This window comes from Protobothrops mucrosquamatus, unplaced genomic scaffold, assembly GCF_001527695.2.
Source record: "Protobothrops mucrosquamatus isolate PMUCROS unplaced genomic scaffold, P.Mucros_1.0 scaffold_257, whole genome shotgun sequence".
In the NCBI taxonomy this organism is placed as follows: Eukaryota; Metazoa; Chordata; class Lepidosauria; order Squamata; family Viperidae; genus Protobothrops; species Protobothrops mucrosquamatus.
Genome location: NW_015386333.1, coordinates 437,373 through 464,603, shown reverse-complemented (window position 1 = coordinate 464,603; position 27,231 = coordinate 437,373). Strand labels below are relative to the sequence as shown.

At 42.8% G+C, this 27,231-nt stretch overlaps 1 pseudogene; it reads right to left on the bottom strand.

Annotated features, from left to right (window-relative positions):
• Positions 1 to 4,277: 4,277 nt before the first annotated feature.
• LOC107302355 lies at positions 4,278 to 4,913 on the bottom strand (annotated as a pseudogene).
• Positions 4,914 to 27,231: the final 22,318 nt, after the last annotated feature.

Below are 27,231 nucleotides of genomic sequence, written 5' to 3'. Positions count from 1 at the left end.
TCGCAAGCCTGAGCAGCATGATGCATTGGAAGAGGCCGCCAAGAAGAAACTATGGCTAAGATTGGGCATCTGTCTGAATTTGACACAACGCAACCTGAACGTTGGAGCTCCTATGTTGACAGAGTGGAGAACTACTTTAGGGTAAACCAAGTTTGGGAGGATGGGCTCAAAACCGCAACATTACTTTGTGTCTGTGGACAAGAGACTTTTGACATTGCTGAAAACTTGGTTGCCCCAGCACCTTTAGAATCCATCACTTATGCAGAGCTAAAGAAAATATTAAAGGAACATTCTAAGCTATCGGTGATTGCATGGCGTCATGCATTTGAACAGCGAGACCAAAGTCCCGGAAAGTCTGCTGCAGACTTTATTGCTGCTCTGCGTCAAGCTGCAAGGCCCTGTGAGTTCAAAGACATAGAAGAACGGCTACGATATCAGCTAGTTTGTAGTTTGAGGAGCCGAGAACTGCAGCAAAAGATTTTCACAAAAGAAGACATTTCCTTCCAAGATGCGCTAAGGGAGAACATGGCCGAAGAAGCAACGGGAGGAGCTGTTAATGCCTTGCGGCTTTCCAAGAACCCTACGTGTTCGGGCTCAGTCCATCAAGAGGTTGCTCAAGAGATATCCGAACTGGATTCGAAAATGAGGTCAATCATCTGCAGCAGCCATCGGAGAGAAGGCCCCAAGAGCAAGCTGACAAGGGGTCTGACAAGGCAGTTCCATTCCCACGGTGTTTCGGATGTGGAGGCCGCCACAAGCGCTCTGACTGCCGTTTTCACTCTGCTACTTGCCGGGCATGTGGCCAGCAAGGTCACATAGCCGCCGTCTGTTTGGGTCACAAGAAAGACCGTCCATTGGAAGAATTGCCTCGGAAAGGTATCAGGGTCCCCAGCCAAAATAGGGTGGGTTTTTGCACGTCCCAAAGGAGCGTATTGAGAACAGGGGCCCACCGGCCATTGAAGAAGAAGCTGTGTTATTGATGTCAAATTGCAGGGGGTCCCCTTAATGATGGAGCTGGACACGGGTTCAGCTCTGTCAATCATTTCCCAGAACACCCTCAAGCAGATCTGCTGTAGAAGCAGCCAGAGAGTTAAACTCAGGCCGTCGAATCTTATCCTAACAGACTTCCAGAATTCCTGAGTCAGTCTGAAAGGGGAGGCCACGCTCAGAGTGCAGCATAGGAATTTTGAAGGGTTTTTGGACATTGTTATGGTTGAGGGTGACCGCATGAGTCTTTGGACTCGATTGATTCGAGGCACTTGTAATTCAGGTGACTGGGCTACACAGTTTGCAAACCACAGGTTTTGCGGAAGTTTGCAAGGAGTTTGATGACGTGTTCAGCCCAGAATTAGGGTCGTACAAGGGGCCTTCAATTGCTTTACGTTAGACCCCTCCATTGCACCAATTAGGATTAAGCCTCATCGGGTGCCTTTTGCGCTGAAGCAAAAGATTAATGCCGAGCTGGATAAAATGCTACAGCAAGGTATTTTGGAATCTGTGGATAGCAGTCCATAGGAAACACCCATAGTCACGCCACTCAAGGCCAACGGGGAAGTCCGCATTTGTGCTGACTATAAATGCACGCTAAACAAAGCATTACAGCAGCACTCTTATCCGGTGCCTGTGGTGAGCCACATTTTGGCCTCACTTAAAGGAGGCCAAGTTTTTGCCAAACTCGATTTGGCCCAGGCCTATCAACAGCTACCAGTTGATGATGCAACGGCTGAGGCCCAGACGATCATAGCGCACCGGGGAGCTTTCAAAGTAAAAAAACTGCAGTTCAGAGTTAATGTAGCTCCTGGCATTTTCCAAAGCGTGATGGAGCGAACGCTCCGTAACATTCCGGGAGTTTGCCCATATTTCAATGATGTCCTCATCGCAGGGGAATCAATCAAAAACCTGTCCGAAAGGCTTTGGTCCATTTTGCTGCGGTTCCACGAAGCGGGGCTGAAGCTTAAGCAGGAAAAATGCAAAATTGGAGTAACTTCCACTGAATTCCTGGGGTTTCGTATAGATGCCGAGGGCATCCATCCTGCTGAATCTAAGCTCAAAGCGATTCAGCAGGCCCCAAGTCGAAGAGTGAGCTTCAAGCCTTCCTTGGATTTCTAAATTTTTACCATTCATTTCTCCCCCACAAGGCCACAGTGGCAGAGCCGTTACACCGGCTCTTGGATAAACAGGCTCCATGGAAGTGGACAAAAGTCCACAAAAGGAGTTTTGCTGAGGTCAAAGCATTGTTGTCTTCAAATGCTGTTCTAGCTCATTTCAATGAGCAGCTGCCAATGTGTATAGCTTGCAATGCATCCCCTTATGGGATCGGGGCTGTCTTAAGTCACCTCAAGGCTGATGGGCCACAAGTTCCTGTAACCTATTATTCAAGGACTCTGTCTTCTGCTGAGCGTAATTACACAGATAGACAGAGAAGCCTTGGCCATTGTGGCTGGCATAAAAAAGTTCCATGACTTTTTGTATGGTCGCCACTTCACAGTCTTTACAGACCACAAGCCACTGTTGGGGTTGTTCACAACGAACAAGCAAACCCCACACATAATTTCTTCTAGAATGTTGAGGTGGTCAATATTCCTCTCTGCCTATGAGTATTCCCTGGTTCACAAACCAGGCAAAGAAATGGGCCACACAGATGGCCTTAGTAGGTTGCCTCTACAGATCTTAGAATCAGATCCTGCTCCAGCTAACCTCATCCTGGCTATCCAGGATTTGCCTGAGTCTCCCCTCAATGCAGGGGATGTGGCTGCAAAAACAGCCACTGATAACATACTAACACGTGTATTGAACTGGGTACTATCAGGATGGCCTGACACGTGTCCTGGCACCAATTTCCAGAGTTTCTGGAAAAGGAAGCATGAGCTATCTACCTTTAAGGGTTGTGTCCTGTGGGGTATCAGGGTAGTGATCCCAACCTCATTGAGGACTAGAGTCTTGCTGTCTCTGCATGAGGGCCATCCGGGAATAGTCCGGATAAAGGCGCTTGCGTGCAGCTATCTCTGGTGGCCTGGGCTTGATAAAGAGATTGAGACCCAGGCCAACAGTCCAGGCCTGAAATGCCACAGGCTCCTGTGCATAGATGGGAGGACACACATGCTTCTTGGTCGAGGGTTCATATTGACTACGCTGGCCCCTTTCAGGGGCAATTCTTCCTCATTGTTATGGATAGTCACTCTAAATGGCTAGAGGTCGTTCCAGTGTCCACCACGACTACTGCCAGGACCATCCAGTTGCTGAGGGGGATCTTCACCTCTCACAGGCTCCCAGATGTACTTGTCTCCGACAACGGACCTCAATTCACCTCTTTGGAGTTCCAGTCCTTCCTGAAAGCCAACATGATTCATCATGCTACTACAGGACCCTTTCACCCAGCTTCCAACGGCCAAGCTGAGCGCATGATGCGCAAAGGCAAAGATGCCTTGAAGAGGCTTACTCATGGGAGCTGGCACCACAGGTTAGCTGATTTTCTCCTTTGCCATCGCACCACACCTTGCCCAGCTGAACTCCGCTGGGGCGCCGTCTTATTACCAAATTAGACAGATTGCACCCAGACTGGGTGGCTTCACAGGTGTCACAACCTTGGGCACCGAGGAGACTACAAGTGGGCGATCCAGTTTGGGCAAGGAACTATGGACCTGGACATCTTTGGGTGACAGCAGTGGTCTGCAAAGTCACTGGGCCACTGTCAGGTGAAGTGGCCTTGGAAGATGGTCGTGTGCTGCGTCGGCACATTGACCAGCTGCAATGGAGGCTACCTATTCAGCCTTCTGCTCCTGACTCTGCTCTCGGGGGGAGGAGGACCACAATCGTGTATCTCAGTCTCTCTGCGAAAGCGGGAGTTTGCACTCTCCAAATAGGGGTTTTACCAACGAGGCGGCTCCTGACTCTGGCACTGGGTCCATGGGACATTGCATGCAATCAGCTTTTCATGCCACACCTACCTCAGGCCTTGTGCCTATGGGACAGTGTTCCCAACCAGGGTCTCTCGCTGATCCGGGGAATTCCACCCCACCAAGGAACTCTGGTTTGGGCTTACCAGAAAGAGCCAGCCAAAGTCAAAGGGACAAAGGGTTGGGCCTACCGGGCCAGGCCAGCCAGCAAGATCCGGGTTTGCCCGCATCAAATGGGTCTCAAAGTCCTGGTCTGCCGAGCCTGGCAGGCGAGCTTGCAGACCGGGCGGTTGCAGCAGCTCCGAGACGGTCGGAGCGGGCCAGAAGCCCTCCAAAGTTCTTACAAGATTATGTAAGGTTCATGTCAGTAAGCGGGCAGGCCTAGTGTTCCCTAGAAATAAGAACACACTCAAAAGAGTACTGGAGGATCATCCAGTCCCGGCTGCCGGAAGATAGCTGGTCTGCGTTCCATGCCAGAGCACCCACTCTGGCTGTGTGACCTTCCAACATTGAGAGTTTCTTTCCTGCTGCAGCATCCCAGATCTGTACAAAACATTTGTGGGTCCCAACTGCCACCAAATTGCCCCGTTCTGACCATCCTACAGAGGTCACAGAATTACCTTCCACCGATAGATCACACAGCCGCGTCACCTGGCTAGTGCAAGCACTCCAAAGGTAGACACACGTCCCAAGACCAACACTAAGGACATTGAGGGATGACTAATTGACTAGGTTCAAGTAGAAATCATCCTGAAGCTCTGGAGCATCCAAAACTTTGAATGGAATCTTGGATATCTTCCTCGTGGGTTTTCGAGGTGATTGAAGTAACTTTTGGCTTTAGTTGCTGACAGGGGAGAGGGAGTATGGAGAGACCTCATTGCCATCATCAGGACTGGAACGTTTTGTGGTGAGGGAATACGTGAAAAGGCTCTTCTTCTCAGGCGTGGAGGGCTGCAGCCTCCTGTCCTCTGTCTGTGGATCTTGCACTTTCTCAATCCCAGCTCCAAGGAGTTCATTTTTTTTTTAAATAAAATTTTTATTGATTTTTATAATTAAACAGCAAATACCAGTATGATGCATTTACATACACAAGCAAAAAAAAAGGGATAATACAAATCAGTACATTTTCAGAAACGCTCGGCAGTCCCCGCCTTGCCTCCACTCTCATTCACTTTCCTTTCCTTCCTCCCTCTGAACCCACAACCTCTCCTTCTTCCTCCTTTCCACCTAGCTACATCCCATCTCCCTTCTTAACCGCCCCGGCGAGTGCAGTTTGGGGTGCCAGCCGAGCATCTCCTCTTTTCAGTACAGTTATTATTTACCTATAACATATAAATACATCACTTTTTATAATTTCAATCCCTTAATCCCCTTCCCCCCTCCCCCCCTGACTTCCCAGAGCTGAGTACAGGATTAAGCATATAGTAATCCAAGTTTAACCCTAACAACCCATTCTTAATATAAACAAATATAAACTTACTTTAACTCTAACATACAATTTAACTATAAACTACATATATAAATTAAATATAGAAATATTTATAAGCAACAATAATTAATCAAAAGCTATATGATAATTATTCATTTCATATTTTCTCTGAATATAATCTATCCATCTTCTCCATACCGAAATAAATTTTTCTTGATATTGATCCTTCAGGTATGCGGATATTTTTGCCATTTCTGCAAAATATGAAACTTTTTGTCTCCAATCATCCATATTCGGTAGTGTCTCCTTTTTCCAATTTTGAGCAATCAATGTCCTTGCTGCTGTTATACAATACAACATCAAATTCTTTTCTTTTGAGTCCAGATTGTCCATAATGCCCAATAAATTATCTTATTCTTAAAAATCTGTTGAAGATTCCACCAAATCTTAATCCAAAAAGCTTTAATGTCCCTACATGTCCACCAAATATGATAATAAGTTGCATCCAACATTTTGGCTGCAAGTTCGGATACATGCAAGACAGTTTCTGAGGGTCCAAATGCCATCTATAAAACATTTTATAAAAATTTTCCCTTAAATTCTGTGCTTGAGTGAACTTGACATTTCTTACCCAAATTATTTCCCATGTTTCTAACATAATTGACTTTTGAATATTTTGAGCCCATTTAATCATACAATCTTTGACTAATTCTGTTTCCGAATCAAGCTCTATCAAAACACTATAAATTCTCCTAATATGAGCTCTACTTTGATCTTTGATCTGTCTTATCAAGTTCACATCTTCCAATGCCAAGCCTGACTTTTGATCTATACGCCATCTCTCCACCAACTGGCTATATAAAAACCAGGACTGGAGAATATTATCTTGTCTCAATTCATCCAATGATTTAATTTGCCAGTCCTGTCCCCTTGAAATAAGTAAATCCTTATAAACAATTCCCTTTAATTTAACTCCCCTTGTAATTCCTTGTATTGCATGTTCCGGAATAGCCCACATTGGGATTTTAAAACTTAACTTAGAATGATACTTTTTCCAAACTCTCAAAAGTGCAGTTCTTAAAATATGAGACCTAAAAACATGATCAACTTTCTTGTCAAAAAATAAATAAGCATGCCATCCATAAAATAAATCCCAACCTTCAAGAATCAATATATCTCTATTAGTTAAATTAATCCAATCGCTAATCCAAGTTAAAACCACCGCATCATAATATAATTTTAAATTTGGGGCTTTAAGTCCCCCTCTTTCCCGTGCATCTTGCAAAATTTTAAATTTAACCCTCGGTTTTTCCCCCTGCCAAATAAACCTATTGACACCTCTTTGCCACTCTTCCAAGTTTAAATCCTTTTTTAAAATAGGTATCATCTGAAACAAGAAAAGAAACTTAGGAAGGACATTCATTTTAACCACTGAAATTCTCCCCAATAATGACAAATGTAACTTTTTCCAATCATTTAAATCCTTTTGAACTCTTATCCATAACTTATCATAATTATTTTTATGCAATTTAACATTAGAGGCAGTAATATAAACATCCAAGTATTTCACCTTTTTTACTATTTCAAAACCAGTTAAGTTACTTAAAGTCTCTTTATCTTTCAAAAGCATATTTTTAGATAATATTTTAGTCTTATTATTATTTACTTTAAATCCCGAAACTTTCCCATACTGTGTCAAAATCTGTATCAGATGTCTTGTTGAATCAATCGGTTGCAATAAGGTAAAAACCAAATCACCAGCAAAAGCTCTAAGCTTGTAGTCATTCTTACCCAAAGTTATTCCTTTTATAATCGATGATTCACAAACCTGTATTAGTAAAATTTCCAACGTCAATATAAACAATAAAGGTGACAAAGGGCATCCTTGCCTCGTACCTTTCTCAATTTTAATTAAGTCTGTCAGTCCTCCATTTACTACCACTTGCACTGATTGTTGTTGGTAGATAGCCTTTAATGCTGATGAGAATCTGTCCCCAAAATTCATTTTGTCCACCATTCGTAATAAGAATTGCCAGTCCAACTTATCAAAGGCCTTTTCAGCATCCAAAAAGATAAGAGCCGCCGGGATTTGATTATTTTTATCCAAATATTCCAACAAATTTACAATTTGTCTAACATTGTTCTTCATATATCTACCAATTATAAATCCAGACTGATCCACATGAATAATCCGTTTCAGTACTTGCATTAATCTATTAGCTAAGATTTTTGCAAAAATCTTATAATCCGTATTCAATAAAGATATTGGCCTATAATTTTTAGGTTGTGTCAAGTCTTGATCCTCCTTTGGTATGAGTGAAATAAATGCACACCTCCATGATGGTGGCACTTCTTCTCCTAGCAAAATGCTATTAAAAAGACATCTCAAAGGTTCTACCATTTCTTCAGACAATGTTTTATAATAAATTGCCGTTAGCCCATCTGTACCAGGAGCTTTACCAACCTTCAGTTGTTTAATTGCCTCAGTAATCTCATCCAGCACAATCGGACAGTTCATCATTCCTTTTTGGTCATCTGTAAGTCTAGGAAAATTTACTTGTTGAAGATAGCTATCTATTTCAGAAGTTTGTATATTCTCAGAGGCATATAATTTTGAAAAATATTCTGAGAAAGCCTTTTTGATCAAATCTTGCTGAAAAACCTCTTTATCTTTATAATTTATTTTCTCTATAACTCTTTGTTTTTGTTTCTTTCGTAATTGATAAGCTAACAACCTTCCAGGTTTATCTGCATTACAAAATGTATTATGTTTCATATATCTCAGGTTGACTGCCATTTGATCCACCATTAACATGTTAAACTGTTCTTTCAGCATTGCAATAGATACCTTTAAGTTATTATCCCTTGGAATTAAGGAGAAAGCTTTTTCTTTTACCTTTATTTCTTGTTCCAAGTCCCTGTGTCTTTGTAATTGCTTTCGCCTATAAGCAGCATTCATTGAAATTAAGGCTCCTCTCATAAAAGCTTTGCTTGCATCCCATACCATTGACATAGAAGTGCCTTTATTCATATTCAACATGAAAAAGTCTTTTAAGTGATCTTTAAGTTTCTGTACATTAATTTCATATTTTAATAAATTCTCATTTAATCTCCAAGTCCTTTTACTTCCCCCATCAATTAAAAATTCCATCCATATAGGACTATGATCTGATAAAGTCCTAGGAAAAATCTTCACTTTTTTAACCTTAGGAATTAAATCACTAGTAATCAAAATAAAATCAATTCTAAAATAAGATTGATGTCTATCTGAGAAAAAGGTAAAATCACTTTCTCCTGTATTCCAATCTCGCCATATATCTTTTAATTCCAAATCCTCTTGCAGTGCAAAGAAACTTTTGGGCAGTCTAGTTTGAGTTGAAGCTTTAGAAAAAGTCTTTTTATCTCTTTTAGGATCTATTACACCATTCCAGTCTCCCACCATAATAACAGATTTATAATCCAATTGTATTATCTTTTGATGTATAAGACTGTAGAATTGTTTCTGTTGTTGGTATTGGTTAGGTGCATATATACCAGCAACAAGACACTTTTTCCCATTCAATAAAAGTTCAATAAGCACAAATCTTCCTTCTGTATCTGATTCTATTAACTTTGGCAGTAATTCTTTTTTAACATAAAAAACTATACCTGCTTTTTTCTTTGGTGCAGGGGCAATAAAATGTAGACCCAATTTGGAATTTACCAGATATTTTTGATCTTTTGATGCAATATGTGTTTCTTGTAGACATATGATATCATTTTTGTATTGTTTCAAATAGTGAAATATTTTCTTCCTTTTTTGTGGTGAATTCAGTCCATTGACATTTAAAGTCATTAACTTAGCCATCTTTCAGCTTTTGAAGCTTCTGGAGCATCCCTTGCAGGTCTGTCATGACAGATCTCTTGGATCTAGCCCCTCCCACTGGCTCTGAGGTAAAAGAATATGTTTGAGGCACAGGTTCTTTTTGTTGTTCTCTTTCCCTTCGTTTATGCGCTGTGCGTGTTATCCTCTGCTCTTTTACCTCCATCAGTTGTTGGCTCTGGGAGTCAGCTACAGGCAAAGATGTAGCTCCAGGCAGTTCTACAATCAGTTGTTCCACTTCTTCCATTCCTTTAGATCAGTGGTTCTCAACCTTTTTAATGCCGCGACCCCAACCGGTCGTAAGTCAAGGACTAAACCGGTCGTAAGTCGAGGACTAAACCGGTCGTAAGTCGAGGACTAAACCGGTCGTAAGTCGAGGACTACCCAACTGGTCGTAAGTCGAGGACTTTCCCTGCCCGGGAGCGCCGCACATGCGTGGTTCCGCCCCCTGCGCCAGCCGAGGCGTAGCTGGCAAGTGGCAGAGACGGAGCAGGCTGACCACCAGCTGGCCCAGCCCAAGGGAGGTAAGGCACCCGCCGGAAAAGGGAAAAAATGGCGGACAAAAAAAATGGCGGACAGCCTTGCTTGGCGACCCCCATGAAATGGTCGATCGACCCCAAATGGGGTCCCGACCCACAGGTTAAGAACCACTGCTTTAGATGGTGACATAGGAGATGAATCTGCTTTCAGAACTGTTAAATAAAAATCTTTGGCCTTCTGAACTGTATCAAGTTTATAACGATTCCCAGCATAATTCAAAACCAGTCCAACAGGTATCTCCCATCTAAAAGGCATTTGTCTCTTCTTTAACTCCTGAGCCAGAAAAGCAAATTCCTTTCTTTTTTAAAAAATTTTTGAAGGTATTTCTTTCAAAATTATGACATCTTGAGCAGCAATCTGAAATCTCTGTTGATAAAAAATTTGTATAATATCATTTCAACGTGTTTTTCTGGAGAAGTAAACAACCACATCTCTTGGCAAATTTCTCTGACGTGCCACCCATGAATTTACTCTGTATGCTTTTTCGATTTCTCCATATATAATTTCAGGATCTGAATCAAAAACCAGAGCTAGAGCAGCTGCTACTTCCTCCCTCAGTTTCTCTTGTAAATTCTCTTTAAGGCCTCTAATCCTTATGGCATGTTCCATCTCTCTATATTGTGACATTACAATATCATTTTGAGCAATCTCCACACCTTCTTCTATTTTCTCTAATCTCTCCTCCATACCCTCCATTTTCTCCACCACTTCATCCACATGTCCCTCTATACGATCCACATGAATCGCAAAGCCTTGAAAAATTTGGGACATGTTTTCACATAATTCATCATTTTTCTTACCAAGAAGTTCTTCTGTTTCAGCTCTCATCTGCTGCACTATCTGTTTAGAAATTTGTCCCAGAGAGTCCTGTAAATCTTTAAGAGTAATGTAAGGAGGAGGGGAGGGTGGGGGGGTTTTAGCTTTCTGCTGTGTAGATTGTACAGCTGGAGAGGGAGTAGCTGCTTTAGGTACAGCAGAGGTTCCAGTACATTGAGAAGCCATTCTTAATTTTAAAAGAGTCTTAATAGTCAGTTCAGAACAATAAGTATTTAAACAATTTTTTCTTGAATTTTTCCTTTGTTTTTTCCAAAGTCTTTACAGTTGTTACAATGTAGCAATCCACAACCGGAAGAGAAGTGAAAGTTTCCCTTTGAAACAAAGAAGCGGTTCGCCCGCAGCCATTTTTTTTCCCAAAGTTAACTTTAAATTATAACAATTGAGAAGAAGCCTTATTCTTTCTGAGTTAAAGTTATTTTTTTTCCCCCAAACAAGTCCAAGTTCCTGGTCAGCTCTGTCTGTTGATTACTCACAGTTGGAAATTTTTTTAAAATTTCAGAGGTGGAGACAATGTCTGGCTTCGCTGCAAAGACGAAGACATCCCGGTCTGCGGAGAAAGCTCTGAGCTCCGGAGGAGTTCTCACCTACGTCTCCCTGGAAGCTCCTAGGGAGACTAGGGAACTCTACTCCTACTCAGAGTAAAGCTCGCCTTCTCTCCTTCTCCCGGAGAGAAAGCTCAAGCCGCCAAACAGCTGATAGATGCTGTTTCGGCAGCTTTAACGCAGCCCCGGATGGGAGGCTGTCAAAAAGCCTCCATCGGCCGTCGCCGAGCCACTGGAAGTTCAAGGAGTTCATTTTTTAGCAAGGCAGAGTAGGCAAGGCCATCTTTGCCATTGTCTGAAGTGGCATCTTTTGCTTTTCTATTTTGACTTGGAGACTTTTCATTTTCATTTATTCTATGAAAGCTGATGTTCCAGTTTGCTCCTGCTCGGGAAGGGATGAATCTGTCACCATGTTTACTAGGAGAGGAGATGGGTGAATTAGAAGGTGTCAAGGTTCTCCTCATATCTGTAACAGAAGGCATCATGTTTTCATTCTGGATGTTGATCTGGCGGAGAAGGCGCCTTTCATAGTCTTGATCCATGATGGACAGGTGAAGGACAGGGGGGGAAAGAGCCAAGATGTCTTATAAAAGTCTCACACAATTTTTTTATGCATGGAGACCAGGGGGTGACCAATAGGCTGCCCTCAGCGAGAGCCATCCAATATGGCGCTGATCCGACTCTCTGAAAAGAGTACTGTGATATTATAAAGTATTAAGGTTGTTGTGGAGAGTGACTTGTAGTAGTTGGAATTTTCAGAAGAGCCCAGGTGTGCCTCTCTGGTATACTTGATGGTAATGGTTAGTCCCATTATGTCCCGAAAGTCATCTCCTGTTTCCCTGGTGATGGGGCTAATGACTCTTAAGAGCTTCCTTTGTCTTGAGATCCCTGGCTCCAAACTTCCTGATGGTTCCACATCTGCATTCGTATAGGCCTAGCTACTGCTTTGGGCAAAGAGATGAGGCAAGGTTTGGTTTCTGCTTTTCAAAAAATGCTTTTAAAAATCCTTTTGGTGAACAATATTTTTTTCTGCCTTTTTAATATTTCCTTCTCTGGACTAACTTCCCACAGAATAGTAGTATCTATTTTTTTTAACCAAGAGGGGAGGGGTATTATGTCCTGGGCCTGTGATTGACAGAGCAGGTGCAGGAAGCTGCAGAGAGACCTGGGCAGACCACATGGCTTGCCCGGGCCAGACAGGCTGTCTCCAGCCTATTGCGCATGTGCAAAGCGGGAAAATACGTTGCATTTATTGGCTGACGCTGTTCCCTGCAAAAGGGTATAAAAGGGATCAGCGCCATTTTTGTGTTATTCTGTTGGAGTTTAATAAAGAAGCATCTGTTGTTACTCCTGCCTCGTTTCAATGCCTTACCAACACACAGAACAGAACACTGAGACCTTACAGTTTCTAAAAATAACACACACAAAAAAAATTAGGGTATTGGGATTAGAACTAACTTGAAATACTATTTTTGTTACTGTTTATACTTAATCATTTGCTGTGTTGCAGAGCCTAAATAACAAGATGGTATAACTCCAACTTATACATTCTCTTCCAAAAAAAGACTGTGCGGTTCAAGAATGCAGACTCTCCTACCCTTTGCTTTGAAGCTTCAGAAGTTAACTTCACATCAAACAAATCAGCTTCAACCTGACTTGAAAAAAATGCCCATGCATCTACCCAGGTGTGCCAGGATTTGTAACCAACATCCCCTTTACTAAGTGACAGACAATTACACTTTCACAATATCTGCTGTAAATGTTTAAAACAGTTAATATGGGCAGCCTAGGCATATAAATCACCTCCTCTTGCATGATATGTTTTGCATATATATGCAGCCATTGTGAAAATATTTTACTCAGTTGCAGATCTGCAGCTAGATCTTTATTCATAGAAATTTAGAGGGGATTTTTTTTACTAGCTTTTATTTTCCTTCAGAAAGGCTCAAAATAAGCTATGCTTGTTGTGTTTACTTTTTTTTCATTGCTTGCTGAAGAAAGGAAAGTATGTGTATAATATGTGTTTTCAGTTCCATTTTGTAAACTTATGTGCATGTATGTTTGCAAAGTTTCAGAGAAGACAAAAAAGTAGGCTGTATTTTTAAAAGTTCTTTTTCCCTTTCTTTAAAATGTTGGCTTTAATATCAGAAACAAAACATTATTAGGGCTTTGTTTATTTCAAAAACAGTCAAAATAGGTTTTGCTTCAAAATATAGATTTTCAGTACAACCAAGCCTTAGGGAGACAGGAGGTCAATGCAGTCAAATGGAAGGTTATGTTAATCATTAACTTTAGGGCCAACAAGCAGCCTTTCCTGATGGATTGGATGACTCATCATACCCATCTGGGTTTGTCACCTGCTGATGTCTGCACCATATGGGTTCTGATTATTTACTTTGATGATATCACTGCTTAAAACTATGGATAGGCTCCCATTGTAAATTGCATGTAGAAGCATCCTACTATATCTGCTCTCACATTCAGAGTTCATTCAAGAGAAGCCAGTTGGAGAATGATCATCTTTGCTTTCTGCTCAGCAGTTCCTTCTTTGCTGTTGCTTTTGTCCTTAGCATTATCTTAATTATTCTGCTCAGGGGTGCCTGCCAGCCCACGGGCCGGATGCGTCATCCGGAAGCCGTGCCTACCTCATTGCCGGCAATGGCAAAACCATCCCAATACGTTGCGCGATGTCACGTGACGTTGTGAGTTTGACATGTCTGTGCTATATGGTAGATTTTAAAAATTTCCCATTTCTTAAAGATGTTATCCCTGCGATAGTATCATTCCAGAAGTGGTGGGTCATATTTGATTGTACTGTGAATTTTGTGAATCTTTAACAGGAAGTTATCTGACCTATTTTAAAATCTAAACAAGAAGACAAAACTTCTGAGTATGTAAAAAAATTATTAGCCAATGAAAATCTTAATGATACAGTGGCAACAGCCAAATTTTAAACATGGCTATAAAAATAAGACTTTTAATAACAAATCAGTGAGCTGGGGTTTCGAATCTACTATGTAATTTATTAAAATTTTCTTTATTAAACTTTTATTCAATGTCAGATTTAGATTATATAAAGGATGGTCAATTTTCCCAAGGGCCATATGAGAAACTGGGACTGTGATGCAGGCACACTGTTGCCGCCCCCCTCCCACCATCCCTTCTGCCCCCCATCACCTGCCACCATCCTCCCCCCAAGGCTGCAGCAATGGACTTGACAGGAACAGTTAAAGGGGTGGATGTGACCCATGGGCCGTAAAATCTTCAGGTTTGGATATTGTAACTGGCATTTGAGCCATAGGTCTGGAAATAAAATTGATTGATTGGGAAATAAAGATTAGACTGGCTGTTGCAGATAAAATAACAGTGAGTTGAACTTACTTTCCTAACAGCCTTCATAAAAGTCCTGACTAGTTTTTAGAGTTATGTCTTTGGATGAAAAATATATTTCCATACCTTTCTTTGGAAAATAAAGGTTAAATTCCATGTATTCTAGCCATTCAATATTAACCCAGCTTAATAGATATTTTAGGGGACATTATTATGTCTTGGCAAAAACTGGGGTTTTGCCTCAGCCTCATGCTCCCTGAGTTATATAGCCCTTATGAAGAACCCATGGTTTCTGAGGCAAACTCAGGTTTTTTTAGATACTCAGAGAACAGTACTTGCTGTGAGAAAGGCTTGAGGGGAAATGCATATTCAAATGATGCAATTATGAAATCTTCCACTGAACCTATAGCAGACCTGGTACAAGATTGGGAGAGATGTAGAATGCTAAAAAGGACAAATTGGAGAAACCATTGACATAAAGCTGAGTGTGCAGGGTTCTTCTTATTGCTGTGCATGGTGTCCTGCTGTGCCATTACTGCTGTTGCTTCATGTGGTTTTTGGCTGCTTCTCATCACAATTTCTGTTGCTGCAGGTGATGTTGGCAGTTCCCTCCCTCCAATCCAGGACACAGCACAGAAGCGTTGTTTGAGCAGGGTCCGCAAGATTATCTGGGACACTTCACATCCTTGTTACCTTCTGGGAGGAGGGGGCTTCGTGGTATCCATAGCAGAACATCCAGATTCAGCCAGAGTTTCATTCCATACAGCATTAACCTTGTGAACTCTCAAGCTTCCTCCTTCCGTTATATATTCAAGATGGACAGTATTTAACATTTATTTGCTGCATATATGTAGGGATGTGGGTCTGTACATATGTTGTTCATAGTATGTGTAGGTGTGTGTCATGTATGTGTTTCACTTTGAGAGCGGGCAACTAAATTTCATTTTTGATGTGTGCCGTTGTGCCCACAGTAAAAATGACAATAAAGGTTATCTTATCTTATCTTATCTTATCTTATCTTATCTTATCTTATCTTATCTTATCTTATCTTATCTTATCTTACCTTACCTTACCTTACCTTACCTTACCTTACCTTACCTTACCTTATCTATCTTATCTATATCCTGGCACATAACATCCCAATGGCTGCCTAGAGCATTCTATCGCAATTATGTTGTACATGTCATATTGTTTTCAACTGTCAAATTCTGTATGATGTGCTCCCTTGTGTTTGTGTCAGTCTGTTAATCTGTGTACTTGGACATGTCTGCCAGAGAGAGAGAAAGCAGTGCCATGTAGACTGGATTTTATATTTGCCCAAAGCAAAATGCCTATTCATTAAGAGGTCTTCGTTCAAATCACTTTGAAGCTGTAGAGCTTTGCTTTTGACTGCAGAGGGAAGGTTACATGGTTGAATACTTTTGCACTAAGATAAGACTGCAAGGAGATGTACACAAGGAAAATGCTACCAAGTGACTAATGCGTCACCCTTTGTTTCCGCTGCAAAGAGTAGTGAGACACGAGGCAACTGATACCAACAAGTTCTAGTTTGCACGTTGAGTAGCAAATAAATGACATGCACTGGGACAAAATTTTCTCGTCAAAATACATTGAGTAAGAAATTTGATGAATTTCAGTGCAGTTCAGTGTTAAGGTACCAATGTGTTTCTCCACTTTGAACTGCTACATTTTGAATCTTAGGATTACATGTATCTCTCCAAAATTTTGAACACAGCTATCCCTATAAAAAGTTGCCACCAAATTGTAAAATTTAATGTGCATTTAATTCAATCCAAATATAAATTGAATTTAATTTTCATAGTGACTCAATCCCTTTTTTTATCATCCCACCTATTTAGAGAGTAGCCCCAGCAAGGCACTTAAAACCGAATATGGTCCTTGTTCAAAGCCATTTTACATTCCTCCTCTTGTGCCGCAGCATCTACATACTGCTGTTTGTCAAGTACTTGGACACATTTCTTGGGACCTATTGAAATCAGTTGTGATATTTTAGGCTGCAGTCCCAAGCCCACATATGGAATTTAGTTCAGTTCACTGAAGTGGAACTTAACATTATCCAAGAGAAAATCCCACTGAATATACTAAATTTAATTTTTTCATAGGGATTAAAAAAACTTACATAAAATATTTATCTAGAATTAAATAGGACTTAATTCCATATAAGTATATTTAGGATTGCAGCCTAAATTATAGTTATCACTAGGATAAAAATAACAAATCTTCTTAAACATTCTCAAATAAAATTTCAATTGCACAGAAAGTATGCAGTAAAATTACATGCAGGTTCACCTCAATGAACATTGTAAGAGTTACTTCTGAGTCAGCATGCATTGATCAACACTAAGGCATTTTCACATACCACCATTTTCACTCCTCACTACCTCACAAAGCAATTTAAAGCTAACATATATTTTTTTTCAGATCTGTTGACCTCAAAACACCATAAACCCATCAATCCTCCGTTCTGTTGTCTATCAGGAGAGTGCAAAAAACAAAAAGGGTGAATGCAATGCTCATTATCCATCACCCTCTACTGCTTCATCCTGCTCTGTCCTCTGTACCTGTGGCCTATCAACTGGGCTAGGTTGGAGAGCTTACAGAAGAGCTCTCAACCCAACTGCAAAACCAAAGCAATTGAAGATTATAGGCACGGAGCACCTCCGACTCTGCAACCTGTTTGATGGGGCAAATTGCTTTTCTTGCTTTGTCTCACATTAAAATAGCAAAGGCAACACAATTTGCTGGCCTCTTTACTAAGGCAAAGTATGGCTCAGCCGTAAGGGTAATGCATTAGAAGAACACTTTAAATGAAGTAATCCAGCTGCTTCCTAAATCACATTAGGATCAAGAAGCTTTAGATGGGGAAAGAGACTGGTTTTGTTTAGCAATCAATTCTAGAATGTCAATTTTTTTTAAAAAGCCAACCATAAGCAAGTTCCTGCCAGGGGGTCTGGGAACAAGGCATCCTGGCAGAACACAAATCAAGATGGATTCTGCTTTGATGGTAGGTATGTCTTTCCTAATTCTGCATGTGCTGCTTCTAGACAGTTTGACCTGTATAAAATTCCACATAGCTGAAACTCTTTTGTAAGTGTTGGGAAGTGATTATGGCTAGAACAAGAGACCCTGGGACTCAGAACTTGGTGCAAAAACTTGGATTTTCAAAATTATAGTGTACATGCATAATTCGTTGCCATTATTTCGAACTTTTGTAAGGGGTGCGAGAATATACCAGAAGCGTTCTAGGGGTGCAGGGTATAAAAAAGGTTGGGAACCACTGTACTACAGAGTACCGGCCAGCTGCAGATCAAACTGGAAATATGAAGAATTAAACTGCAAGCCCCAGAGATAGACCTGAAGTCACAATGCACCTATTTGCACACATGGGTGAGCAAGCGAGTACACACATGCCTGCCTGTAGGAAACTCCAGCTCCTTTTGAGCTTTAAGGCTGGGATTAATAAAAGGAAAGGATCCTTCCTCTTTAATAGACTGCAGCTGCATAAACATTCCCAGCATTCATAGCCAGACCCATTGCTGACAGCCTCCTCCCTTCACAACTCTCAGACCAAGGCTAATTCCATCCTCCTCCTCCTCCTCCTCCTCCTCCCGCAAACTCAGGGACAGCTGTTCCGGAACTTCTCTCCCTAAAGTCTGCAAGCCTGGGGAGGTTTGCTTTCCATTAGGACATTGTTTTGCTGAAGGTGAGAGCCCTTGGGAGGAAGAACTGCATGTTGGGAAAGTTAATCTGGGGCTGATGCTCGCCAAACCACTGTCTGCGAAGCTACCTCGTCTTAGAAGAAGGCTTGGAAAGGAAGCAAGCTACTCTTTCAGGTCCTGAGGAATGTTCCCAATTGTGGGCAAGGAAGTTTGCATGAAGTCCCTGCCCAGGCAGGACAAGCAGCAGCCCAAGTATTTGTGCTGTTCCAGTTCTTGCCTCTTCTCGTGGGATAAGGGCAGGAAGTGAAGCTACTAGTGTCAGCATGACCAGGATGCTAGGCAATGTATAGCGTGTGAGCACAGCACCTCTGTCTCTCCTGAAGGATAAATAATCTCCACCTGGGTGACAAGTCTGGAATGGAAAGAAGGCCACAAATTATCCAGTGTCAACAAAGTGTGATCATAATACAGGAAGAGAACTGAACAATACCAGAAGATTACAAACTAAGCTAAGATTTAAATATAATAGGAAATGGACACTCCTTGCCCCTTTGACTCTTTATTGATCTATTAAATAATCAAAGATAGATAATTGGGGATGAGGTTTAAAACTTTCATTTAAATCCTTCAGTCCCAAGGCAGATATGATATTTTGCCATTATGGAAACTTGTTGGGATGAAACCCACAAATGGAACACACAGACTAAATAAAGAGGAGGTTGAGTTGCTCTCTATATAATAAATAACTACATCTCTACAGAAATAGAGCACAACATTGATGAAAACTGTCTTGAGTGCAATATAAAAGGTGAAAAAATGACATTGGCATAGGTGCTATACTATAGGCCACCCAGCCAAACAGAGGAAATAGATGAACTTTTTGCTAGTCAGTTAACTAAGGTGTGTAGGAAGCACATCACATCACAATAGTAATTGGGGGATTTTAATTATTCTGACATCAATTTGGAGACAAACTCTGCGCCAAGTGGAAGATCAAATAGGTTCCTGACAAACCTAGCAGACAACTTTGTCTCCCAAAAAGTAGAGAAGAGAACTGGGGGATCAGGCACATGGGACTTAATTCTCACTAACAGAGATGAAATGATAGAAGGTGTTGAAACCACAGGAACTTTGGAGAGGAGATCATGCAATATGGAAATTCAACATTATACAAGCACAAGCAATAGAACAAAGTCAAACTAGAGTCTTGGACTTTAAGAGAGCTAATTTCAGTAAATTTGGAGAGAGCTTGGGCAGGATTCCATGGATGAGAATCCTCAAGGGGAAAACAACCCAAAAAGCTTGGGAAACTTTGAAAAGTGAGATTATAAAAGTCCAGTCTAGCATAATATCAATGAAGAAGAAAAAGAACAGCTCTCAAAAAAATCCAGCATGGATGCATACAGAACTTTCTGATAAATTGAAAGACAAAAGGACAAAGATAAAAAGTGGAAGGAGGGGCATATAACTAAGACATAATATCAGCAAATAGCCCGAGCCTGTAAAACTGAGGAAAGCTAAGGTTCAAATTGAACTAAGTCTTGCAACAAAAGTAAAAAATAGCAAAAATTCTTTAAACATGTAAAAAACAAGAAAAAAGTTAAGGAAATGATTGGTCCATTAGTGGGAGAAAATGGCAAGAATGTGACAAGCAACAGGGAGAAACTTGTTTTTTGCATCCGTCTTTACACAAAGGGGAAAAACAGTCCAACCTATCAAAAACAGTACCGTAAAAAAACAGATTAGAAACACAAATTAAGATAGGCAATGTAATGCATTGAGTTAAATTTAAGAAATTGGTTGCTGAGATCTGTGTAGTAACGGTTAGCAGGCCACGTGGCCAGCAAGCCAGACTTTCTGTCTGCAGCCTACTTAGTATGCATTTCTGTCTGCAGCCTACTTAGAATGCTGTGTTTCTATTGGTTGCCGCCTACTAGGCTGAATGTATAAATAGGGGCGGAGCATGTGCTTGTTAGTTTCTGTTTTGACCTTCAATAAAGAAAGTAGTTTTTCACCTGCTGCCTCTTCAATGCCACATCGAACAGAAAACATAACATTGGCGATGAAGGTGGGATTGTGCTGCCTTCGACCTGAAGAGCTCAGTCACTACGGGGGTTAGGCCTAGCAGACGCTTGGTTGGACCGGCGTTCCCCACCCCCTCACTCTATCCTGCCACTACAGAAATGCTGGAGGAGAGTTCTTCCAAGGATCCATCCTGGAAGTCCCATGGAAGCCTGCGCAGCACAAGGCATTGAAAGGCCCACGAAAAACTCACCATGGCGAAGATAGGAAAACTCTCCGAATTCAACGTCGCTCATCCGGAGAGGTGGAGCTCCTACGTCGTGAGAGTTGAAAACTACCTGCGGGTTAACCAAGTCCGAGATGACGGTTTGAGGGCCGCGACGCTGGTGTGTGTGTGCGGCTAGACGACTTTTGATATCGCTGAGAACTTGGTTGCACCAGCCCTGCTCAAGGCCATCGCATACTAAGAACTTAAGAAGATGCTCAAAGAACACTTTGAGCCCAAGCTATAGGTCATTGCCTGGCAGCACGCCTTCGAACACCAAGACCAACGTCCCGGCGAGTCCACCGCCAACTTCATAGCTGCTCGTCAAGCGGCCCGACTTTGCGAATTCAAAGACCTTGAAGAAAGACTGAGGGACCGTTTAGTTTGTGGGCTAAGGAGTCGAGAGCTGCAACAAAAGATATTCACAAAGAGACTATCTCATTCCAAGACGGCTTGCGGGAGATTGAGGTCGAAGAAGCAGCTGGCGGAGCCGTCAAGGCCCTTTGGCTCTCCAAGAACCCTCCTTGCTCGGAGGCCATCCACCAAGAGGACGCCGAGAGAGTTGAAGACTCCGAATCAGACCACGAAGTTGATCAGTTACAGCAACCACCCGAAAGAAGGCCTCAATGACCAATTGACAAGACAGTTCCCTTTTCTCGATGTGTGGGGTGTGGAGGCTGACACAAACGGGCGGAATGCCGGTTCCACATGGCAACCTGCTGGGCATGTGGCAAGCAAGGCCACATCGCTGCTGTTTGTAGGGGTCGCAGGAGAGAACAACCGTCAGAAGAGTTGCCTCGGAAAGGTACTGGGATGCCCAGGCAAAACAGGGTGGGCTATTGCGCTAGTAGAAGGAGCATGTTTAGGATAGGTGCCCATCTCCCACTCAAGGAAAAGTTGCGTCTCAAAGTCAAGTTGCAAGGGGTTCCTTCTGACATGGAGTTAGACACAGGGTCAGCCTTATCAATAATTTCCCAAAGAACTCGCTTGCCGCTTCAACAAATTTGTAGTTGAAGCGGCAAGCGAGTTAAGCTCAGGCTGTCGAACCTCGTTCTAACCGATTTCCAAAACTCCCATGTAAAAGTTAAGGGGGAGGCCACACTCGGGGTGCAGTTCAGGAACTTCAAGGGTCCCCTGGAGGTTGTAGTAGTTGAGGGCAACCACACTAGCCTCATCGGACTTGATTGGTTTGATGCGTTGGGAATTCAAGTGACCGGGTTAAATAGCTTGCAGAGTTCAAGCCTCTCGGCAGTTTGTAAAGAGTTTGCTGATGTTTTCAGCCCTGAGTTAGGAAAGTACAAAGGGCCCCCAATTGCCCTTTGGCTTGATCCTACAATAGCACCAATAAGGATAAAGTCTCGTCGGGTGCCTTTTGCCCTGAAGCAGAGAATCGATGCAGAGCTGGACAAGCTGTTGCTACAAGGCATTTTAGAGCCGGTGGATAGCAGTCCATGGGAAACTCCCATAGTTACGCCACTTAAGGCCAACAGGGAAGTCTGCATTTGTGCTGACTATAAATGCACGCTAAATAAAGCTCTCCAGCAGCACTCCTATCCGGTGCCTGTAGTCAGCCACATTTTGGCATCACTACAGGGAGGTCGCATTTCTGCCAAATTAGATTGGCCCAGGCCCAGGCCTATCAGCCACGGCTGAGGCCCAGACCATTGTAACCCACAGGAGAGCTTTCAAGGTGCGGCAGTTACAGTTCGGGGTTAGTGTAGCCCCGGGAATTTTTCAGAGCGTAATGGAGTGCGCGCTCCAAAATATTCCAGGTGTGTGCCTGTATTTCGATGATGTCCTCATAGCCAGGGAATCAGTCGAAATCCTAACTGAAAGGCTTAGAGCCATCTTGCAGCACTTCCGCAAAGCGGGCCTGAAACTAAAACAGGAAAAATGTAAAATTGGGGTCACTTCCACAATGCCGAGGGTATTCATCCTGCTGAATCCAAGCTCAAAGCAAGACAAAAGGAGAACTTCAGGCCTTTTGGGGACTCCTTAATTTTTATCACATCTTCCTTCCCCATAAGGCCGCAGTGGCAGAGCTGTTACACCGGCTCTTGGACAAGAAGGCCCAATGGAAGTGGACAAGTGTCCACGAGCAAAGTTTTGCAGCAGTTAAATCACTGTTGTCATTAAATGCAGTGATAACTCATTTTAATGAGCAGCTTCCAATTAGCATTGCCTGTGATGCGTCCCCGTACGGGATCGGAGCTGTGTTAAGCCATCTTCAGGCTGACAGAACACAAGTTCCCATAGCCTATTATTCTAGAACTCTCTCTTCAGCAGAATGCAATTACGCACAGATTGATAGGGAGGCATTGGCCATCATGGCGAGTATACGAAAGTTCCATGACTATTTGTATGGCCGCCATTTCACGGTCTTCACAGACCACAAGCCACTTCTGGGGTTATTCACTACGAACAAGCAAACACCCCAGATTATTTATCCTAGGATGTTGAGGTGGTCAATATTCCTGTCCGCTTATAGCTATTGTCTAATTTACAAACCGGGCAAAGAAATGGGCCACGCAGATGGCCTTAGTAGGCTACTCCTACCACAATTGGAGCCAGACCCTGCTCCAGCTAATCGCATCCTGCCTATCCAGGATTTGCCAGAGTCTCCCCTTAATGCAGGGGATGTAGCTGCTGAAACAGCTTCAGACAACACACTGAGCCACGTGTTGAAATGGGTGCTCACAGGAAGGCTTGAAATGTGTCCGGGCCCTAACTTTCAGAGTTTTTGGAGAAAGAAGAATGAGTTATCCGCTCATAAGGGTTGCATTTTGTGGGGCAACTGGGTAGTAATCCCGACCTCACTGAGGGCTAGAATCCTTGATTCTCTGCATGAGGGACATCCGGGAATAGTCCGGTTGAAGGCACTCACGCATAACTACCTTTGGTGGCCTGGGCTTGATAAAGATATCAAGGCCCAGGTCCACAGCTGCATTATTTGCCAGCAATGCCACATGCCCCGGTCCACAGATGGGAAACCACACAAGCCCCATGGTCAAGGATTCATATTGATTTTACAGGCCCCTTTCAGGGGCAACTCTTCCTCATAGTCATGGACAGCCACTCCAAGTGGTTAGAAGTCGCTCCAGTTTCCACTATGATTACTGCCAGGACCATCCAGGTTCTGCGCAGCATCTTTGCAACAGATGGGCTCCCCAATGTCATAGTCTCAGACAACGGAGCTCAATTTACTTCTGCAGAGTTTCAGTCCTTTCTAAGGGCGAATATGATTAGGCATGCCACTTCGGCTCCTTTTCATCCGGCTTCTAACGGCCTAGCAGAGCGCATGGTCAGAATGACCAAGGAATCCTTGAAAAGGATTGCAACTGGCAACTGGCACCACAGGCTGGCAGATTTCTTACTCTGCCAATGCACAATGCCCTGCACTTCTACGGGCAGAAGCCCAATGTTAAGATGGGGGCGGCATTTGATCACGAAGCTGGATTGCTTACATCCAGACAGGGTTGCTTCACAAGCGCAGCACCCTAAGGCTCCGAGGCACTTGCAAGTTGGCAATCTGGTGTGGGCGTGAAACTATGGGCAAGGGCACTGTAGGTGGTAGCTGTGGTTTGCAAGGTGTCAGGGCCGCTCTCATACAAAGTGGCCCTGGAAGACGGTCTAGTGCTGCACAGGCACATTGACCAGCTATGACGGAGGCTACCAACCCACCCTTCCACTCATGACTCTGCTCAGGGGGAGGAGGAGGAACATGATTGCAATTGTGAAATTGAGTCTCCCAACAAAAGCGAGACTTTGCAATTGCCGAATGGAATTTTTTGCAAACGAGGCTGCTCCTAACTCAGGCACTGTGTCTATGGGACAATGCCGACAATCGACTCCTCAGTTGGCTTTTCATGCCGATCCGGTGGGTTCTACCCCACTGAGGAACACTGGCTCAGGCCTACCGGAACAGGTCAGCCACAGAGAAATAGACACAGGCTTGGGTCTACCGGAACAGACCAGTCTTCAAGAATCGGATCTACCTGTGTCGGACGGGTCACAAAGCTCTGGTCTGCCCAGCTGGCAGGCCAGCTTGAAGATCGGGAGCTAGCAGCAGCTCCGAGACGTTCTGAGTGGGCTAAAGGGCCACCGAAATACTTAAAAGACTACATAAGATTTTTGTCATTGCGAACTTGAATGCTTATGTATTTTTATTGCAAACTTGAATGCTTATGTATTGCCCTTGTGCGGTGATGCCGCTGGTTCAGCTCATTCCTCCCACCCGCTACTTCTCTAGGACGGTCATGTACCACCTGCCAGGTGCCAATGTACCACTGGTGGTATGCATACCCCCGTTTGAAAAGACCTGAACTAGATGACCTACAAGTTCCCTTCCAACTCTGTTATTGCTGCACATTCTAAAGCAAGCAAGTCAAATAAATTACAAATACAGGAAAATAAAGTTGCTGGTGTTGAAAAGCACTGAACTAGAGGATGCTCATAATATTCTTTGCCTATTCTCAGTGTTCCAAAATTAGCAGAAATAAAGATAGTCAATTTGTCAACTTTAACATTGTTTATTTGTATGTTTCTATTTAGTTTTGGGGCCACCTAACTCCACAATGATTTGGTACATATAACAGTGAAAAGGAATATAACCTCACAATAAGGAGGGGGGGGGACAGAAAAAATGCCCAAACCCAAAGGGATTCCACCACCATCAATCCCAAAGTCTAGGAGAACAACCAAGCTTTTAACAGTTTGTGAAAAATCAGTAAGATGAGCAGTTGGGCCTCTCCAGGCAATGTCATTCTAGAAAGCAGGAGCCGTTATTGAGAAGGCACACTTCTTGGGTTCTGCAAAATAACCTTGTTTTTGCAACAAATTTATGATATATTTAATCCTATTTTCTAGTTTGGCCTGCTCTTCTCCTACAGCATGCACATACCATGACATGCTGTTCATTGACCATACCACTGCATTCTGGACCAGTGGAAGCTTCTGAGTTGTCCTTAAGGACAGCCCCATGTTGAGCACATTACAATAAGGCAATTGAGAGAAGATCAAGACGTGGGTGACTGTCTGAAGGGCCTCTGTCAAGAAGAGGTGCAACTAGCATACCAGGTAAACCTGTACAAGGGTCCTCTTGGCCCCACCTGTTCTTGAACAGAAACTGGGAATTCAAGAGGACCCCCAGATTCCATACCAGTCTTCCATGGGGAAGTACAACCCCGTTGAAGATTAAAGATGGAATATCCCCACAACTGGAAAGAGGGCAAATAAAGTCACATCATCTGGTCAAGATTAAATCTGAGTTTATTTCTTCCCATCTAGCTCTGCACAGCCTCCAGGCACTGTCCAGGACTTCAACAGTGACAGATTGTTCCTCGCTTCCTGACAGATGACCTCACCCACTGGTTTCACATAGATTTTAAAACAGGAGAATCAAACCCTGCAACACCCCACATGTGAGGAGTTATAGGTGTGACCTCTTACCCCCTCACCCTATTTGAAACTAGCCATAGAGAAAGGACAACTATTGCAAAATGGCACATCCCACTCCCGGCCCCAAAGCTGTCCCAGAAGGATACCATGATTGATGAGCTCCTTGAAATCAAGGAATGGATGCACCCTCCCCCACACCAGCTATATCATAGGTCATTGAGCAAGTTGGCCAGTATTGTCTATGTACTGAACCCTGACCTGAAACACAAGTAAAATAAGTCTAGACAATCCATTTTATTCCGGAACCATGAATTGAGTTGCTTTATAGTTCTGATCTGGACAGCATAAACTCAATGAGAATGATTTTAAAACAATATTTATTGTCCAGGAATTCTAAGCAGAGACTTACTATGCAGAAGATACGTCTGGTCATTAGGATATTGTTCATTCCTATAGGTAAAGGAATAATGAATTCCTCTGTCCTGCGTAAAAGTTACATGCTGGCATGCGGGAATCTATGCAGAGAGATAATACAATGGCACAAAGCCAGGAAGTCCCGCAATAAACTTTTAAATTCCTCCCACTTAACTAGATAAGCTATAGGATTAACTACATTACCCACAAGCCATCTCTGAAGGAAACAGCATTTAACCCTTTAAATGCTACATGTTCTTACATACAGTTCTCTCAATGACACAACATTAACCCTGGAAATGCTAAATACTCTAACACAGTTCTAAGTGGCTACAATCCGGTCCAGCACACAGGGTTCTCAGGGTTCTCTGGAACTAGAGCCTGACTACCTTCCTAAAAAGGGAACAAAATTATTCAGGATGGTTGTAACCAGCAATGGCTTCTTAAGGAATGAACAAATAAGTCTCCTTCAAACTTGAGGATATCACCCCTTCCACAGAGAAGCAGACATCACCATTGCAGACAATTTGCAGAATGGAAATGATGCCATCTAAAAATATCTTAAATCATTATGTAGTTTGCGTTTTGGCTCAGTGTGGTATGTCAAACTAGCTCCTGTACTTTGTAAAACATGATTTTATGAATCAAGTCAGTATAAACAAATCAGAATAACTGGAAACTCAGTCTGGACTAGTGACACCATTAGGGCATCAGGCTAGAAAGCAGGAAACCATGAATGTAAATCCTGCCTTAGCCATGAAAGCCAGCGGGTGACTTTGGGCCAGTCACTTTCTCTCAGTCCAACTCACCTCACAGGGTTGTTGTTGTGGTGAAAATAGGAGAAAGGTATTTTAAACATGTTCACCTTGGGTTGTTTGTAAAAATACTAAAGATAGGTACAAATAAAAAAAGATATTGTCAGACAGGTTCAACTTGGATTAAATTTCAGTGCTTTGACTCAGCCCTATAAATAAAATGTCTCCACATTCCAAGTGAGTAGCCTCTTTTATGGTCGGG